The sequence below is a fragment of the Hyla sarda genome, chromosome 3 (genome assembly GCF_029499605.1).
Source record: "Hyla sarda isolate aHylSar1 chromosome 3, aHylSar1.hap1, whole genome shotgun sequence".
Classification (NCBI taxonomy): Eukaryota; Metazoa; Chordata; class Amphibia; order Anura; family Hylidae; genus Hyla; species Hyla sarda.
The window spans coordinates 35,157,435-35,176,222 of NC_079191.1; the positions used below are offsets into that span (position 1 = coordinate 35,157,435).

Consider the following 18,788-nt stretch of genomic DNA (forward strand, 5'->3'; position numbering starts at 1 on the left):
CAGTCACTTTGAATATTGCAATATTAGTTCCCTATGACGACTGCCATGTGTGTTCGAGCTCAGAGACTAGTCATGAAAGAGAAGCTATGGGAAAGCAAGGAAATCGCACCTTTTCTGTAACGGGAGTGATATCGGTTCTTTGCCGCATCGACTGATCTTTTCCTCCAAGCTCCTCCGCGCCTCAGGCTATGATCTCTTATGTCTGACATTAGTCCCAACCCTAATTAAATTCACTATACTACACAGAAATGAAGATAAGTCATCTGTCACTCTCAGATAGGGGGGACGATGAAATTCTGCATCAGTTTCCATCAATAGACCCATTTAGAGAAATAGAGATATATTTTGCCAGGGGACGGTTATTGTCTCTACGAAATCTGTGCGCCAGCCGTTCTATAAATAAGTGTGGACCTTCAAAGAGACCTATGAGGCTCCGTTGGTCCAAATCGAACATGTAAAGAAGGTAGAAAACCAATCTTAAGATGCCTTGAGGTCTATTTTTTTTTTATATCAGAACATTTCTTTACAAGCTCAGACATTACAGCCTGTGAGAGTGGTTATTCCTCAAGCTGTCAGGTGGCAGGAGCTAAGCATGGCTGATTTTTAGATCTTTATGTCGGGTAGGAGAGCAGTCATCCATCTCTTTGCTGCTGCAACCTGTTCGACTAATATGAAAAATGATGGAACGCAGCGCCGGGGTCTGCAGCGTAAGTGTTAAGTAATGCCCACCAAAATAATAAAGAAAAGCAACATTCATCATGGTATTGGCAACATGCCTCAGCGTGACAGTAAAATAATACAGCGACTGGATATTATTTGTGCAAATGATATTTTATGCTAGGTGGCTACATGTGCGGATAGTAATTATGGGAAACGTGGCAGATTATCTTGGCGCTTTTTTTTGGAACATTTTAAAAAGACGTCAGTATAGGTAGAAATAGAGTTGTGCCAATGTCCGTATCTTGGCTTTGTGCTGTAAAGAGGATTGAACGGATTCATTGACCAACCATGGCTGTTCTTAAATGTATTCCATCAAAGAAAAGCCCAAATAGCTACAAGATCAGCGACTCCTGACTTAGTAACGCTGTATACGAAGGAAGAGATTACATAGCGGACAGCTGTCATGTTTCCGGCTCAATGCCAGCTTAACCCCTTAAGGACTGAGCCCCTTTTGGTCTTTAAGAAACACTGTAGTTTTTTTTTTTTCCTCTTTTTTCTGCCCATGTCATGCACACTCACCATCACTAGATCTACAGTGCCATCTGTTTCATTCCAGCACCGCTGCATCCATGTGATTCATTACTTGTGTGTAACTTGGTCATGTAATCACCAGAATTACATCATCATTATCAGATCTCTCCTGGTAGATCCTAGACACCTACCCAGCCAGCTCTATCTGTATAATGCTGCTGTTATCTCTGAGATCAGGATATATAGTAGTTATTCACCTCCCCCAGCTCTATCTGTATACTGCTCTTATCTCTATGTGATCAGGATATATAGTAGTTATACATTTCCCCTCCAGATCTATCTCTATAATGCTGCTATCTCTATGGGATCAGAATATATAGCAGTTATACACTTGCCCTCCCAGCAGTATCTGTATAATGCTGCTGCTATTTCTATGCGATTAGGATATATATAGTAGTTATAAAACTCCCCTCCCAGCTCTATCTGTATACTGCTGCTACCTCAATGGAATCAGGATATATGGTAGTTATACACTCCTCCCCAGTTCCATCTGTATACTGCTACTGCTATATCTATGTGTGATAGCCTGGGGGGTGTAGGGTATGGGGAGTGTAGCTGTGCGGTTATTAAAGGGTGCTTATTAACCCTTGCTATTCGTGCACTGATGGCTCCTCAGTAATGCTTGTCCTACCACCACCCTTCCCAAGAGCGATAGGGAGGTAGATAATAATAGAATGTCCACAACCGGAGAGTTTTCTGAAACAGGTATAACTTTTACTGAAGATTTTCTGCAAGCTTCATATATGGAACAGTCTCTATGCATACAACTGCTTCTTTGGAGATTGACAAAGGTTGGGTGGGACTTTAGCAATTTAGAGTCTTTAAGGTATTATGCGCTGTTCCACTGGATTTAGGGGATTTAGTTTCGGTCCAGTAGTCACGCTAGCTTTAGCGGGCGTAGTTTAGAACTCACGGTTTTAGTTCAGCTGAGGCCGGTAGGTTTTTCAGGCCTAGCGTGTCTTTGCAAGTTGCGCAGATCCGTCCTGCTAGTCCTGCATCCACAAGAGCAGCAACCCAAGAGAGCGATAATTGGCTACAGCTCCCTTACATGGGCAGGGACTGGACTAGTGCTAATTGGTCCATACTGATGTCAATCACCATTATAAAGGATTGTGGGTAACACGTGACCCAAGGACCTCCAAAGGTCCTCCAACATACCATAGAGGATATTAACATGGTCACATGACCAAAGGTCCTGCAACGCTAAACAAGGTAAGTACTATACATTATATGAGATATATATTATTATTAAATATACACATATATTAACATAGAGAATTAGAATTGAGGAGAGGCGACTAGGGGCTGTCCCACCTGAAAGACCCTACCTGAACGTAGTTACTCTGACTTTGGGGACCTCTACTCTAGGTACGGTATGCAATACGGTACCGGGACACCAAATATGCAATTAGGATATATAGTAGTTATACACCTCCCCTCCTGTATACTGCTGTTGCTATTTCTATAGGATCACAATATATTGTAGTTAAACAGATACCCTGAGGATGTGTTCACAATTTTTTTTCTCTTTTTTGACAAAATTGTGGCAAAAATTGTGATATTTATAATTGTGCAAATCACAGTAAAAAAAAGCATAATTTTAACAGTATTTTGGAAAATAGCTGCAAAAGCATAGCCAATGTATGAAAAATGCAATACAATTCAACATGTGAACACAGCCCAAAGACTTCAGCTCTTCATAAAACACCTTAAGGCTAGGATTCCACTTGTTTTTTCTTGCATTTTTTTTCACAGAAAAAACACCAGGAAAAACGCCAGTGCAATTTCTTGCATTTGACGTTTTTTTCTGGCATTTTTGCATTTGAGGGGAAATTGCATTATTGGCCCCTTTGGCATTTTTTTTTCAAAATGTGTTGGGTACCAAAAAAAAAAAGGATGCAGTAGGGATGTGAAAATAAATATTTAACAATTTTTTTTAATAACAAATTTTTTTTAAAGTGAAGTGTGTGTGTTTTTCACTTTTTTCTCTATTTTTGTAAATTTTTTAGGTAGTACTACTACTCCCAGCATGGAACAGACTGTTCCATGCTGGGAGTAGTAGTACCTGTACTAATAGACATATCGCCCCGGGTGTCTCCATACAGCGCTCACATCTCTGCTCTGTACTCTGGCCAGTGATGTGAATAGAACATCACTCGTTCATATTTTCCGCCCAGAGTGGGGATTGGCCGGATGGTTGCAGCCAATCACAGCTCTCAGAGGGAAATATGAATGAGTGATGTTCTATTCATATCACTGTCCGGAGTATAGTGCAGAGATGCGTGCGCTGTATAGAGCCGCTCCACATCTCTGCAATAGATAGGATGATCGCATCGGGTGTCAGGAGTGACACCCGCTGTGATGTGTTCTTAACTGCAGGTACTACTACTCCCAACATGGAGCACACTCTGCTCCATGCTGGGAGCTGTAGCACCAGCATTAATAGACAGATCGCAGCGAGTGTCACTTCTGACACCTGTTGCGATAAGTCTATTAATGCAGGTACTACAGCTCTCAGCATGGAGCAGAGTGTGCTCCATGTTGGGAGCTGTAGTAGTACATGCAGTTAAGGAAAGATCACAGTGGATGTCACTCCTTACACCATCTGTGATCCTCCTATATAATGTATAGATGTGGCCGGCCGCTCTTCTATGGTCCCCTGCACTGACATATATATCCACCTATTCATATTTCCCACAGAGAGTTATGATTGGCTGGAATCATCTGGCCAATCACAGCTCTCTGAGGTAAATATGAATAGGTGTATATATACGTCAGTGCAGGGACCATAGAAGAGCGACCGGCTGCATATATATACATTATACAGAAGGATCGCAAGGGACCCGAGCGATTTGTCAATTTGTACAGGTATTAAAAATTTTTTTAAAAAAGAAAAAAAAGTGAAAAACACACACACACACTACATTTTTATTATTGTCGGCTACATTTATAGTGTCTTGCACGCACACATAAATTCATCCCTGTTTAAAAATTTATAAAAATTTTGTTATATACAATATAAATTACTTTAAATACAATTTTTTCCATCACTACTGTATCCTTTTTAATAATTGTTTTTTTAATGGTACCCTACGAAATATTATTAAAAAAGGTATCTCCATCACTTTTGTAAAGATCTTAACGTAAGGGCTGAGTAGTTGTAGTGGATCCACTGTCCTGTGTGGACTATGACTAAACCGTACCAGGGAGCGGAGTCTAAGGTGACGCTGGTTTTTACCAGAGCCTGCTAAGCGGGATGGACTTGCTGTGGCAGGTGGCACCCAGGTCGCTACCCCTGGCATGATCTGTTCACACAGGTTGCCCAGGTGATGACGAAGCATGGGTCAGAAGGCAGGCAGCTAGCTAGCATAGTCAGGTCACAGGCAATAAGTCAGGAGGCAGGTGGCAAAGAAGCATAGTCAGGTCACAGGCACAGGGTCAGGAGGAGGCGGCAAAGGAGCAAGGTCAGGTCACAAGTGAGAGGTCAGGAACACTATATGGAACACAAAACAGTAACGCTTTCTCTTTGGAACAAGGCACGAAGATCCAGCACCACACTGGGGAGGTGCCGGACTAATATAGGGTCCGCCCAGCAAGACACCAATTAAGGGCGTACTGGCCCTTTAAATTTAACAACACCGGTGCGCGCGCCCTAATGACAGGGGATGCACGCGCTGACGAGGCAAGACAGGAGTGGGGACGGAGGAAGGTAAGGGAATGCCCGTGGCTCGCATAGTGAGTCCCGGAGCCAACAGTACAGGCAGAAGGGGTGCGCTCATGGCCGGATAGCACGGCCGGAGCATTGCCCCTAGTAACGGTTGGGACACGTGTGCAGGTGCAACCCGCACTGCAAGTCCCGGAGCCAGGGAAATTAGGCAGGGGGGAGCGCTCGCAGCCAGAATGAATGGCCGGAGTGCTACCCCTGACAACTTTTTTGGATCGCTAAAGTCCAAAAGAGAATAAAAACAGCCTGCAAAAATGCCAAAGTTAAAATCCACCTGGCGTTTTTCTTGGCGATTTTTTAATCCCATAGATTTCTATGGGAGAAAAACACCACAATTTCAGGGGGAAAAAACGCCATAGGCTCAACATGCTGCGATTTTGCAAAACCGCCAAGGAGCTGAAAAAGAGTGAAAAAAAGAGTGAACCAAACTGAAAAATGGAAAGTGGAAAAAGAATTTAGCGATTTCTCATTGATTTACAGCTAATATCTGGCTGCAGCTTTTTTTGGCCAAAAAAATGCAATGCGGCAGAATTGGCGTTTTTCTTGCTGTTTCCCCCCAAAAAAAACGAGTGGAATTCCAGCATTAGGGCTCGTTCACATGGGCGGATTACCTGCGGAATTTCTGCAGCGTATTTGCTGTGGAAAATTTGCCGCAGATTTTGCTACCATTGACTTCTATGGGACCGAAGGAAAACCTGCAAGTCTGCCTCTATTGCGGATTTACTACTGACCCATTGGTCAATGGTCAATGGTAGCAAAATGTGCTGCGGATTTCCAACAGAAAATACGCTGCGGAAATTCTGCAGGTAATCCGCCCGTGTGAACGTACCTAATCGTGATTATAGGTCAAATCCCTTTGGCCTCATGGCAATATTTCTTTAAAAAATGCATATTGAATAAGAAAATGTTTCAAAACTGCACATAATGTGAACTGATCCCAACTAAATTATAAGTTTAATCAGTTCACCTGGGTGACCTCCAGCACCAGCAGCCTAATTAGATGAAATGCAATGATGAGACACAGCATCTCTCTATGCAAAGCCATTGGGTTCTTCGAAATGTAGGCAGCATTAGGAAATAGTTTAAGAAGTGATTAAATAGAGTTAATATGGCCAGTAATCGGTCTAAATACTCATGGCCACACACCCTCAATCAAAGTCTATGGGAGGGGGCGTGACATCCGTCACACCCCCTCCCATAGACTTGCATTGAGGGGGCATGGCCGTGATGTTTCGAGCCTCCGCCCAGCATCGCCAGTCATTTGACACGAAGCGAAGTTCGCTCCGTGCACCGAATGTCTCGGGTGCCACAGCCGAGATCACTGGGGTTCCCAGCATCGGGACCCCTGTGATCAGACATCTTATCCCCTATCCTTTGGAGTACCCTTTAACAATATTGATCCTTCAGCTGTCCCTCATTCAGTACGTAGTGTTAAGCGGCATAGGACATATTTGAATTCGCAATATTTTGCGAATAAATGGACGAATATTCGTCATATATTTGCAAAATTCGCAAAATTTATGGCGCATGCGTCATAATATTCTCATGCACATTCACCATAAAATTTGCATGCGCAATATCGTGTGATAAAAGAGCTAAAAGAAGGGAGGGATCAATATGAGTGAATATTCCCATATACGAATTTTCGGGCGCTTGTCAGTCTGACACAGTAACTAGTATTGGAGCCTTGGTGACACCACAAGCTGGAAGCAGGGAGGGATGAGATCACTGTGATGTGTACTGGGAAAAAAAATGTGAATATTCGTAATTGCGAATATTTACCACTATATTTGCAATATTCGTGAATTGATATTTTGTCAATGAGGCGAGATGGATAGCTTCTCCCAGCCGACTTGTTTGGTGGAATGTGGTGGATGTCATGGAGTCATAGATGTCATGGAGTCATAGAGACCTCTGGGTATAATTACAGCTGTCTCTTCTCTACACCCAAATGTCACCAATCACGACCTCGGCTCCTCTGGGTAAATGAGGGATGATGATCACAACTAAAGTCATCATGCATTGATTGGAAGGGGATGAAGCATGGATGTTACCGCCAGTCAATCTCTCTGCTGAGTCTATTCTAGAGTAATGCAATGCCTGGAGGAGACAAATATATGCAAAGTAGACGCTGCTCTCAGCTCCTGCACTTATTATGTCTTCGGGTCTACTCACATGGTGGAATTTCGGCTTGTGGAATTCTGCCTCAAATTAAAGCCCATAGACTTCTATGGGATTCCGTGCTCCCATTCACAATTCTGAATTTCAGTAGCCGGAGACTTACCTCTAGTGACGTTATAAGCCCTTTAGATGACACGATCAGGCCTGGTGAAAGCTATTTTTGCCACCCTAGGTGAAAGCTATTTTTGCCACCCCTTGACCTCACCCATTGGCTCCGCCCTTTGACACGCCCCACCTTACTATTGGGGTGATACACTGTAACAACCCCCTACTCATGTAATCTTCTTACTACTGGGGTGACACACTGTAACAAACCTCCTCCTCATGTAATCCCCTTACTACTGGGGTGACACACTGTAACAAACCTCCTCCTCATATAATCACCTTACTACTGGGGTGACACAATGTAACACACCTCCTCCTCATGTAATCACCTTACTACTAGGGTGACACACTGTAACAAACCTCTTCCTCATGTAATCACCTTACTACTAGGGTGACACACTGTAACAAACCTCTTCCTCATGTAATCTTCTTACTACTGGGGTGACACACTGTAACAAACCCCCTACTCATGTAATCACCTTACTACTAGGGTGACACAATGTAACACACCTCCTCCTCATGTAATCACCTTACTACTGGGGTGACACACTGTAACAAACCCCCTCCTCATGTAATCACCTTACTACTAGGGTGACACACTGTAACAAACCTCTTCCTCATGTAATCACCTTACTACTGGGGTGACACACTGTAACAAACCCCCTACTCATGCAATCGTCTTACTACTGGGGTGACACACTGTAACACACCTCCTCCTCATGTACTCACCTTACTACTGGATTGAAACACTGTAACAAACCTCCTCCTCATGTAATCTCCTTACTACTGGGGTGGGAGGGGGCGGCGTGGTCGCAGTTTCGCTGGATGGGGGGGTTCTTCAGTTGCTGGCTAACTTTACTGCCACAGCCAGAGTGCGCTCTAGGCGGCTGCCTATTTTACCTATAGGTAGAGCCGTCCCTGGACGCGATCTATGCCGATCATGGCTTCTAAGGAAATAAAGGGGTACTCTGGTGCTTAGACATCTTATCCCCTATCCAAAGGATAGGGGATAAGATGCCTGTTCGCGGGAGTCCCGCTGCTGGGGACCCCCGGGATCTTGCACTTGGCACCCCGTTTGTAATCAGTCCCCGGAGCGTGTTCGCTCCGGGTCAGATTACCGGCGACTACAGGGCGGGGCGGCGTGTGACGTCACCCCTCCGCCCCCGTGGGACATCACGCTCCGACCTTTAATGCAAGCCTAAGGGAGGGGGCGTGATAGCTGTCACACCCCCTCTCATAGGCTTGCATTGAGGGGCGAGGCGTGATGTCACACGGGGGCGGAGGCGTGACATCACACGCCGTCGGCCCCATGGTCGCCGGTAACCAGATCCGGAGTGAACACGCTCTGGGGACTGATTACAAACGGGGTGCCGTGTGCAAGATCACGGGGGTCGCCAGCGGCGGGACTCCCGCGATCAGGCATCTTATCCCCTATCCTTTGGATAGGGGATAAGATGTCTAAGCACCGGAGTACCTCTTTAAATTGTACATCCCGGCTAGATCAGTCTGCTTAACAGACCCCCGTGACCCCGAGCGATGATGGAGGGATGTGGAAACCGGGAGGTAAGTATAGTTTTTTTTTTAGGGTAGGCAGCCTGAGCATCTTTATAGAAAAAGGTCCAATAAAGGCTGATCCCTAAGCCCCCCACCAGACAAAATGTTTAATTATATATTCATTTAAATATTATATCATATTCTGAATATTTATCTCCTTTAACCCAATTTTTCTTTAGCTCTCGTGAGTCAGTATAGTCCTTGGGGTAGGCGGGTGAGAACTTTCATACAAAGTAAAAAAAAATTGGACCAAATTTGCAGCTTTTTTGCCACCTTGTTTATACCAAATAAGACCCAGGTAAAACATCCCTGAAGCGTCTAATCTTCTGAATTGTTAGTAACGATTGGCTTCAGCAAAAAGGTCTTAGTAAATGTAGAACCTATATTGGATTCCTCAGAACTATTTACCTCAGCATCTAATCCGGATGAACAGAAAGTTAAGTGGCTGATAACTTGTAATTCAGAAGATGTCATTTATATATCTTAGGCTACAGCGGTAAAAGCAGGGAGAACAGTATGGGGTGAAGCACCAGGTGGGAAGCCTCGGAGATAGAACTCAAAAAGGCGTAAGAAACATCAGAACGGGAAGCGATAAACACAATATCAGCACAATTCATATCTCAGCACCAGTGTGATCCTTCTTTACATATTATAACTCTACAGTTATTTGGATTGTACATACACATAGTAAAGAAGGAGATTATGCTATTAATGTATCTATGAATTCCGAAATCTAGAATATTATAGGATTTAATACAGATACATTTCAGTTGAAGAACATTATATGTCTCATTAGTTTTTTTGTTTTTTTATATTTATTATAGGCATATAACTAAATTTGGTTTTATAGTGTTGTTTAAAAAAATTGTAATATTTAAAAATACTAATGATAAATGCTTATATATTGACAACATATTCTGTAGCGCAGTATAGAGATTGCCAATGTTTACTTCAGTACCTGTCTTATAACTTAAAAGGGGTACTCAATTGGAGGAAAAAAAAAAAATCAACTGGTGCCAGAAAGTTAAACAGATTTGTAAATTACTTCTATTTAAAAATCTTAATCCTTCCAGTACTTAACAGCTGCTGTATGCTCCAGAGGAAGTTCTTTTCTTTTTGAACTTTCTTTCTGTCTTACCAGGAACTGTCCAGAGTAGGAGCAAATCCCCATAGCAAACCTCTCCTGCTCTGGACAGATCCTGACATGGACAGAGGTGTCAGCAGAGAGCACTGTGGTCAGAAAGAAATGAAATTCAAAAAGAAAATAACTTCCTGTGCAGGATATAGCAGCTGATAAGTACTGGAAGGATTCACATTTTTAAATAGAAGATATTTACAAATCTGTTTATCTTTCTGGCACCAGATGATTTAAAAAAAATTTTTTCCTGGGGAGTACCACTTTAACTCCTCTATCTGAAACACAAACATACCATAAGGGTCTATTCACACGGCAGAATTTCTGCTTGCGGAATTATGCCTCAAATAAATCAAATAGACTTCTATGGGATTCCGCACTCCCATTCACACTTCTGAATTTGAGACGGAATTCCACAAGCGGAAAGTCTGCCATGTAAATATAGACCGTAAGGCTAATGTCATGGTTGGTCAGTAAAGTCATCAGTATGCATCTAGGGTGTGAAAGGAATCCAGAGTACATGGGGGAAGTCTACAAAAACACCTTCCTCAGGCCATACACATTAGATTATTGTTGGTTGAACCTGACAATTTTGTTGAAACCAGCAAACCACAATGTGTGTATGGTGGCTTCCCAACTCCCCAACAGCAGCTAACCCCTTCTATAGCCTGCATGTAACCTTATCCCTCAGTGAATTGATTTTATTTCTGAAGATGGATTTTAGTAGACTGAATGAAGCGATTAGGATGTGGAGGGGAGGAAAGGACCCTTGCAAGAGTAAAAAGAGTTTTTTTTATTATCTGATATAAAAGGTATCAACATGTGTGCAGTGACGCAAAATTGTGGTGCTTTAGAGCACTAGCTTGCTGCATCCCTGTAATTTGTGAGGTGCGATTCAGTGTGTATTGCCATTTACTTACTCAATTTGCTGGGCCAGGCACTCTAGATTGAGCCCAGTGTATGTGTATGAAAGCCAGCAAGGTGAGCCAAAGTGCATATGCATCATCACCTACTCATTTTATTTATTATAGCGAGGCATACAATGCTGTAAGTTTCACTTTAGGTAAGGAGCAGTACAGATCTGAGCTCACCCCAAACCACTGTCATTACCAAAAAGGTACCAAATGTGCAGACAAGGGGTTAATCACAGACAAGTCAGAGAGTAAAGCCTAGAGGGGAGCACAGTACAAAATCAAAACCATAATGAGAGTCAGAGCAATTATGAGTCAATTCAGGAACGAAGCGTAGTGCAAAATCAGCAGGCAAGAGAGTAGCTAGGGAACAGGCAGAGCTCAGGTCAGGATAAGTTATATCAAGATAACAGGCACAAGGTAATAGGAACATGACCGCTGGTGAAGAGATAAACCACAATCACTGACTGCAGCAGATGCCCAGGTTGAATATCCACCCTCAGAAGGTGTGAGTGCCAGCATTGCTGCTGATAGGCCCAGATTCACAGTAATATGACACTTAGCTCTTCGCCGAACAGAGCTGGTCCTCAGTGATGTGGGGGGATGGTGGATACGTTTGTAACAGTAAGCTTGGCAGCTGAGTGTGCAGGAGCACTATAGTGTCCAGCTTTTAAAGTGTATTTCATGGTGTTCTACACCAATATCATGCCTCAAGAAAAAAAAGTAGTTCTCCGCCAATCATGTAGGCGATGGCTACACAAGCATGAAAATGTTTTTTATATTCACTTCTAATATTCGTTTATGCAAAATTTGCTTGAATGCAGAGAACAATTAAAAAATGTTTCCAGAAATCTATGCAAACCCACTGTTCAAGGCTGGGTTGACATATGTCCAGTGTCCGGCTCAGCCTAAACTCACTGAAACCGATGCCACAACTCATGACAAAAGTGCATCAGTTTGCACCAGTTGTTTAGGATATGGCGTTCATTAATTGAGCATGTCGAACAGGGGGACACAGTCTGACCGCCCATACGACATGTTCCACTGTCCGGATTTCGACTTAAAGGAGTACTCTGGAGAAAATTAACTTATCCCCTATCCAGAGAATAGTGGATAAGTAGCTGATCGCAGGGAGCCAGGACGACACCCTGGCGCTCTCAGTGAGGAGCGCGTGTCTTCTACCAGTAGACGGCACATGCTCCGTTTATTTCCACGGGAGCGCCGATGATGTGCTCAGGTCTTTTCAGTGCACCCATAGGAATGAATGGAGCACATTCCAGCTGTGCGTCTCGCTGAGTGCCGGGGTTCCGTCCCGGTGATCATGATGGGCCCCAGCGATTGTGGACAGGTGACAAGTTGTTTTTCAACGGAGATCTCCTTTAAGACGCCGGATAAATAGACAAATAAATAGGACCAGTCCTACAATCAGTTTCCAGTGCTTTTTCTACATTGGGAAATGCAGACGGACGTCGCACATATGTGAAGGGGGCCTTATGTTTTTTAGGTCTTATTCATAAAACAGAGCAATGCATTATAACCCAGCTAACATTATCACACAATATCTTGGAAGAGTCTCAAACAAAGAAAACACTAATTTTATGCCAAAACATCAACAACAGTAGCTTTTTCTTATACATGATAATTTTTAATATAGCAGTGTAATATTCTATTCTATCGTAATTCTATATTTGTTATTTAACGTCATCATACGTAGGGTTTGTCTACAATTCTAATACAATTTGTCTAATGACAAATTCAGTTCTGCTATTAAAACATAGTAATAGAGTTTTCACAATACAAGAATATCACACAAATGTGAGGAAAAAGCGGGGTGGCAACACCCGTATTCAGTACACAATATAAATGCTCAAAATTGGAAATAGTAAAAATTACTACGTTTGTGGGGGTAGGGCCAGAAGTATAGGGGTGCACATTAAACAAGAAAAAAGTATTTCACAAATAGAAAACTGAATAGAAATTAAAGGGGTACTCCGGTGGAAAACTTTTATTTATTATTATTTTTTTTTTAAATCAACTGGCGCCAGAAAGTTAAACAGATTTGTAAATTATTGCCCGGACCTTCCAAGGTAGTGTGATTTGATTAAATAGACAATAGATAACTGGGTCGTACTCCAATAATAATTCAATGGTTATTTATTTAAAATGTATAGTGCATTACTCCTCACAGGGCCCTTGTGAGAAAAAACACATATAATAGATGTACAAAATTAGATGTACAAGATTAAACGATCTTAAAATGTAAAAATATTATAAAAATATATCACTGGCATATAAAATAGCTCTATGTAGACGAATTCATATAACGTCTTTAGGGTATTGTGAAGATATAGTATAAATGTCCTTTTGTGTGGCAATTATAAATCAAAGTGGATACTCTGTTACCGGTCCTGGATGATGTGGCTCTGTCAGCTCCCGTGCCCAGATAACAGTCAGCGGTCTTAGATAGTACTGTGGCTTTAACTCTCAAGGTCCAGGTGTTATGCGGTAGTGGTCGTCCCAGGCTGGTGGCACTGGCAGGCGCTGATGGTGAATTCGCCGGGAGGCCGTGCGCTAGCAAGCGCCGATGGAAGATTTGTCAGGAGACCAAGCGCTGGCAGGCGCTGATGGTATCGATCTCCTCACCGCTGGACTTGGAAGCCGGAGACTACACGCTGGGTAGATGGAGCTTGCCTCGTGTAGATGGCGTGTGACGTCAGCTTGAGCCGGAGCTGACCAGGTAAAATCAGGACCGGACACTAGTCTAGATCGACTAATGCGTAGGAGATCCACAATGTGATGAATTTGCTCCGTGAGCTATAGCTTAAGTTCATGAAGAGCATAAATGCCAGTGAGCAAGATTAATGTACAGGACTAGACGCGTTTCAGGGTTCTCAAATACGACCCTTTCCTCAGTAGTGACTACTGAGGAAAGGGTCGTATTTGAGAACCCTGAAACGCGTCTAGTCCTGTACATTAATCTTGCTCACTGGCATTTATGCTCTTCATGAACTTAAGCTATAGCTCACGGAGCAAATTCATCACATTGTGGATCTCCTACGCATTAGTCGATCTAGACTAGTGTCCGGTCCTGATTTTACCTGGTCAGCTCCGGCTCAAGCTGACGTCACACGCCATCTACACGAGGCAAGCTCCATCTACCCAGCGTGTAGTCTCTGGCTTCCAAGTCCAGCGGTGAGGAGATCGATACCATCAGCGCCTGCCAGCGCTTGGTCTCCTGACAAATTTTCCATCGGCGCTTGCTAGCGCACGGCCTCCCGGCGAATTCACCATCGGCGCCTGCCAGTGCCACCAGCCTGGGACGACCACTACCGCATAACACCTGGACCTTGAGAGTTAAAGCCACAGTACTATCTAAGACCGCTGACTGTTATCTGGGCACGGGAGCTGACAGAGCCACATCATCCAGGACCGGTAACAGAGTATCCACTTTGATTTATAATTGCCACACAAAAGGACATTTATACTATATCTTCACAATACCCTAAAGACGTTATATGAATTCGTCTACATAGAGCTATTTTATATGCCAGTGATATATTTTTATAATATTTTTACATTTTAAGATCGTTTAATCTTGTACATCTAATTTTGTACATCTATTATATGTGTTTTTTCTCACAAGGGCCCTGTGAGGAGTAATGCACTATACATTTTAAATAAATAACCATTGAATTATTATTGGAGTACGACCCAGTTATCTATTGTCTATTTAATCAAATCACACTACCTTGGAAGGTCCGGGCAATATTTTTCTATACATATTTCGTTATTTTTTGCAGCTGTGGTATAGTTGCATGCCCTGTTGACCTCAGGTAGTGTCTACACATTAATTGTGAGCTGCACTTGCACCCTTTTTCTTCCTTTTCTTCAGATTTGTAAATTACTTCTATTAAAAAATCTTAATGCTTCCAGTACTTATTAGCGGCTGTATACTACAGAGGAAATGCTTTTCTTTTTGGATTTCTCTTCTGTCACGACCACAGTGCTCTCTGCTGTCCATTTTAAAAACTGTCCAAAGCAGGAGAAAATCCCCATAGCAAACATATGCTGCTCCTAAAATGGTCAGCAGAGGTCAGCAGAGAGCACTGTGGTCTTGACAGAAGAGAAATCCAAAAAGAAAAGAATTTCCTCTGTAGTACACAGCCCCTAAAAAGTACTGGAAGGATTAAGATTTTTTTAATAGAAGTAATTTACAAATCTGTTTAACTTTCTGGCACCAGTTGATTAAAAAAAAAAAAAAAAGCTTTCCACCGGAGTACCCCTTTAAATGGGTACCTCTCATCAAATAAACTTTTGCTATATTTTAGATTAATGAATGTTGAATAACTTTCCAATAGCATGTTAATGAAAAATGTGCTTCTTTCTATGGTATTTTTCCCGATCAGTCCTGTCAGCAAGCATTTCTGACTCATGCTGGAGTCCTAAACACTCAGAGCTGCCAGTCTGCTTTGTTCACAGCCAAACAGGCTGTGAACAAAGCAGGCTGGCAGCTCTGAGTGTTCTCCTTTGTGAACAAAGCAGACTGGCAGCTCGTAGTGTTTAGGACTCCAGCATGAGTCTGAAATGCTTGCTGCCAGGACTGGTAGGGAGACCCCTAGTGGTCATTTCTTCAAAGTGGAAAATTAAATAGAAAGAAGCATATTTTTTTTAATAACATGCAATTGTAAAGTTATTCTGCATACATTAATCTATAATATATCAAAAGTTTTTTTGATGAGAGGTACCCTTTAATGGCACTCACCTCTAAGGGTACGTTCAGACGAATGGATTTTCGCAGCGGATTTCACTGCGGATCTGACGCTGAAGGAACTCTATATGCTGGCTTTACATGTGCCTGCTCGGATCGGCAATACGTCGCTACGCGCAGACACACTGAAATGATGTGCGAGTCGCCCTGCATGCGCGGTGTACTCGCACACATCGCGGCTGCTCTCCCTGCTCAATGAGCTAGGCCAAGAGCTGCCGCGATGTGCGAGTATACTGCGCATGCGCCTGGCAACTCGCACATTGAAGTGTGTCTGCCCGTAGCGGCGTATTGCCGCTCAGTGCAGGCACATGTAAAGACAGCCTATAGAGATCCTTCAGCGGCGGATCTGCAGCGAAATCCGCTGCGAAAATCAACTCGTCTGAATGTACCCTTAACCCGCAAACCTTATTGATTAATTAAAAAAAAAACTCCCTGGCTCGCGGCTGGATAGGGAACAGAAAACCGCAACAGCCGAAGCTGCGCGCAGCTTCGGCTGTTGCGGTTTTCTGTTCCCTATCCAGCCACGAGCCAGCGAATTTTTAAATGAATCAATAAAGTTTGCGCTTTTATAGGTGAGTGCCAATCATTTCTATTCAGTTTTCTATTCCAAATATTAGTCTGCAACATTTACGTGCATTACTAAATACAGTATAGGATGATACTAATGTGATTCAGCATTACCCTTACCCGGCCTTTCCTATGTAATTTAACTATTTATGGAAATATATCACCAAGTAATTCACTAAATGCCCTTGTAAACCACAGCCGGCCGCCCATTACATTCGTTCCATCCACTACCCATGTACATAACTGGTAACGTTATGTCAATGTGGGACCAACAAATACAGGTCTTCTAACCACAAAGCAATTTGACTATTTTTGAGAGCGTTGTGTATTCCCCGCTGTAAAATCCATTAATAGAGGAATCAATGTGATTGGTGATCGCTTAATGCGCTTAGCGTGGCACTTGGAGCATTATGTATGTGTGTTCCTGCTGCAATGCTACTCTGGAAGGAAAGCAATTCAATATAGTACCAGGTATAAAGAAAACGAATCGGGCAACGCGGTAAATTGATGTGAGCAGGTAGTGACGGTAACGGAACGAGATGCCCTCGAATGGAAAGGTTTGGGCATGTATTCAATTCCAGGCAATATCCTGGTGCTGGTCTGAATTATCATCAGAGGGTGTTACCGTGTCTGCTTCATCCCCGACACCATCTCAGCTCTCTGCATCTCCATGCCGGCTGTCTCATAAATGTACACAGCGCAATAGTCCTCATGGGGATTCGACTTGACTGTGAGATGAATTTCTTATTTGCAAGCGCTGCCTCCATGCAGATTTTAGAGCTCAACTCCCGGACAAAAGAACGAGGCGGAAACACGGAGGATGGAAAAGTGTCGGATTCTCATTTCCATTTGATCGGGTTTTATTCTTCGACAGCTGCTTTTCACGAATTCTTAGAGTTTCTTTTATCCTCAATTCAACGAGCAAACGTCTTATCCTATTCTGTGATTGTATTACGGGCGTGCCACCTTTTCTTGCACTCATCAATATTTGATGAGGATTTGATTTAGGATGTCTGAGCTGGCATGTTCCCGAGCACAGGATGACTGTCAGGAAAGAAAATGGATCTTTTCTATGATGCAAGAAAGTACAAAACACCTAGGCTTTGTTTTTTCCATAAAAAAAAATAAAAATAATAATAATAATAATATAAAATCCACATACAATGCTTAGTGAATCTTAATCTATGTGACCTATTCCAGACAGTGACAGAACATTTTAGGAGCTAAAACTGCTTTAGATGTCTATGTTCCTATTGTGTTATTGTTGTATGGCACCAATTGTTACGCCTAGCGCTCCGGGTCCCCGCTCCTCCCCGGAGCGCTCACGGCGTCTTTCTCCCTGCAGCTCCCCGGTCAGTCCCGCTGACCGGGAGCGCTGCTCTGTCATGGCCGTTGGGGATGCGATTCGCACAGCGGGACGCGCCCGCTCGCGAATCGCATCCCAGGTCACTTACCCGTTCCCGTCCCCTGCTGTCGTGTGCTGGCGCGCGCGGCTCCGCTCTCTAGGGCGCGCGCGCGCCAGCTCCCTGAGACTTAAAGGGCCAGTGCACCAATGATTGGTGCCTGGCCCAATTAGCTTAATTGGCTCCCACCTGTTCCCTGGCTATATCTAGTCTCCTCCCTTGCACTCCCTTGCCGGATCTTGTTGCCCTTGTGCCTAGTGAAAGCGTTTTGTGTGTCTAAAGCCTGTGTACCAGTACTTCTGCTATCCACCCTGACTACGAACCTTGCCGCCTGCCCCCGACCTTCTGCTACGTCCGACCTTGCTTCTGTCTACTCCCTTGTACCGCGCCTGTCATCAGCAGTCAGAGAGGTGAGCCGTTGCTAGTGGATACGACCTGGTCACTACCGCCGCAGCAAGACCATCCCGCTTTGCGGCGGGCTCTGGTGAAAACCAGTAGTGACTTAGAACCGGTCCACTAGCGCGGTCCTCGCTATCCCTCTCTGACACAGAGGATCCACTACCTGCCAGCCGGCATCGTGACAGTAGATCCGGCCATGGATCCCGCTGAGGTTCCCCTGCCAGTTGCCTCTGATATCACCACGGTGGTCGCCCAGCAAGCCCGACAGATCGCCCATCTAACCCACCAGCTGTCGGAAGTGTCCACCATTGTGCACCAACTTCAGTCGCAACTTCATCAGCAATCATCTCCTCCGCCAGCTCCTGCACCTCCTCCGCAGCGAGTGGCCACTCCTAGCCTCCGCCTGTCCTTGCCGGACAAATTTAATGGGGACTCTAAGTTTTGCCGTGGCTTTCTTTCGCAATGTTCCCTGCACTTGGAGATGATGTCGGACCAGTTTCCCACTGAAAGGTCTAAGGTGGCTTTCGTAGTCAGCCTTCTCTCTGGAAAAGCCCTGTCATGGGCCACACCGCTCTGGGACCGCAATGACCCCGTCACCGCCTCTGTACACTCCTTCTTCTCGGAAATTCGAAGTGTCTTCGAGGAACCTGCCCGAGCCTCTTCTGCTGAGACTGCCCTGCTGAACCTCGTCCAGGGTAATTCTTCCGTTGGCGAGTACGCCATACAATTCCGTACCCTTGCTTCTGAACTATCCTGGAATAATGAGGCCCTCTGCGCGACCTTTAAAAAA

At 44.0% G+C, this 18,788-nt stretch overlaps 1 long non-coding RNA gene across 1 annotated transcript in view; it reads right to left on the reverse strand.

Moving 5' to 3' along the window:
- The window catches only part of LOC130361274 (uncharacterized), a 48,290-nt gene extending 31,066 nt beyond the window's left edge, over positions 1-17,224 (reverse strand). Inside the window, exon 1 of the long non-coding RNA XR_008890935.1 lies at positions 16,822-17,224. This is a non-coding gene — a long non-coding RNA (uncharacterized LOC130361274). The remainder of the gene's footprint in view (positions 1-16,821) is intronic.
- Positions 17,225-18,788: the final 1,564 nt, after the last annotated feature.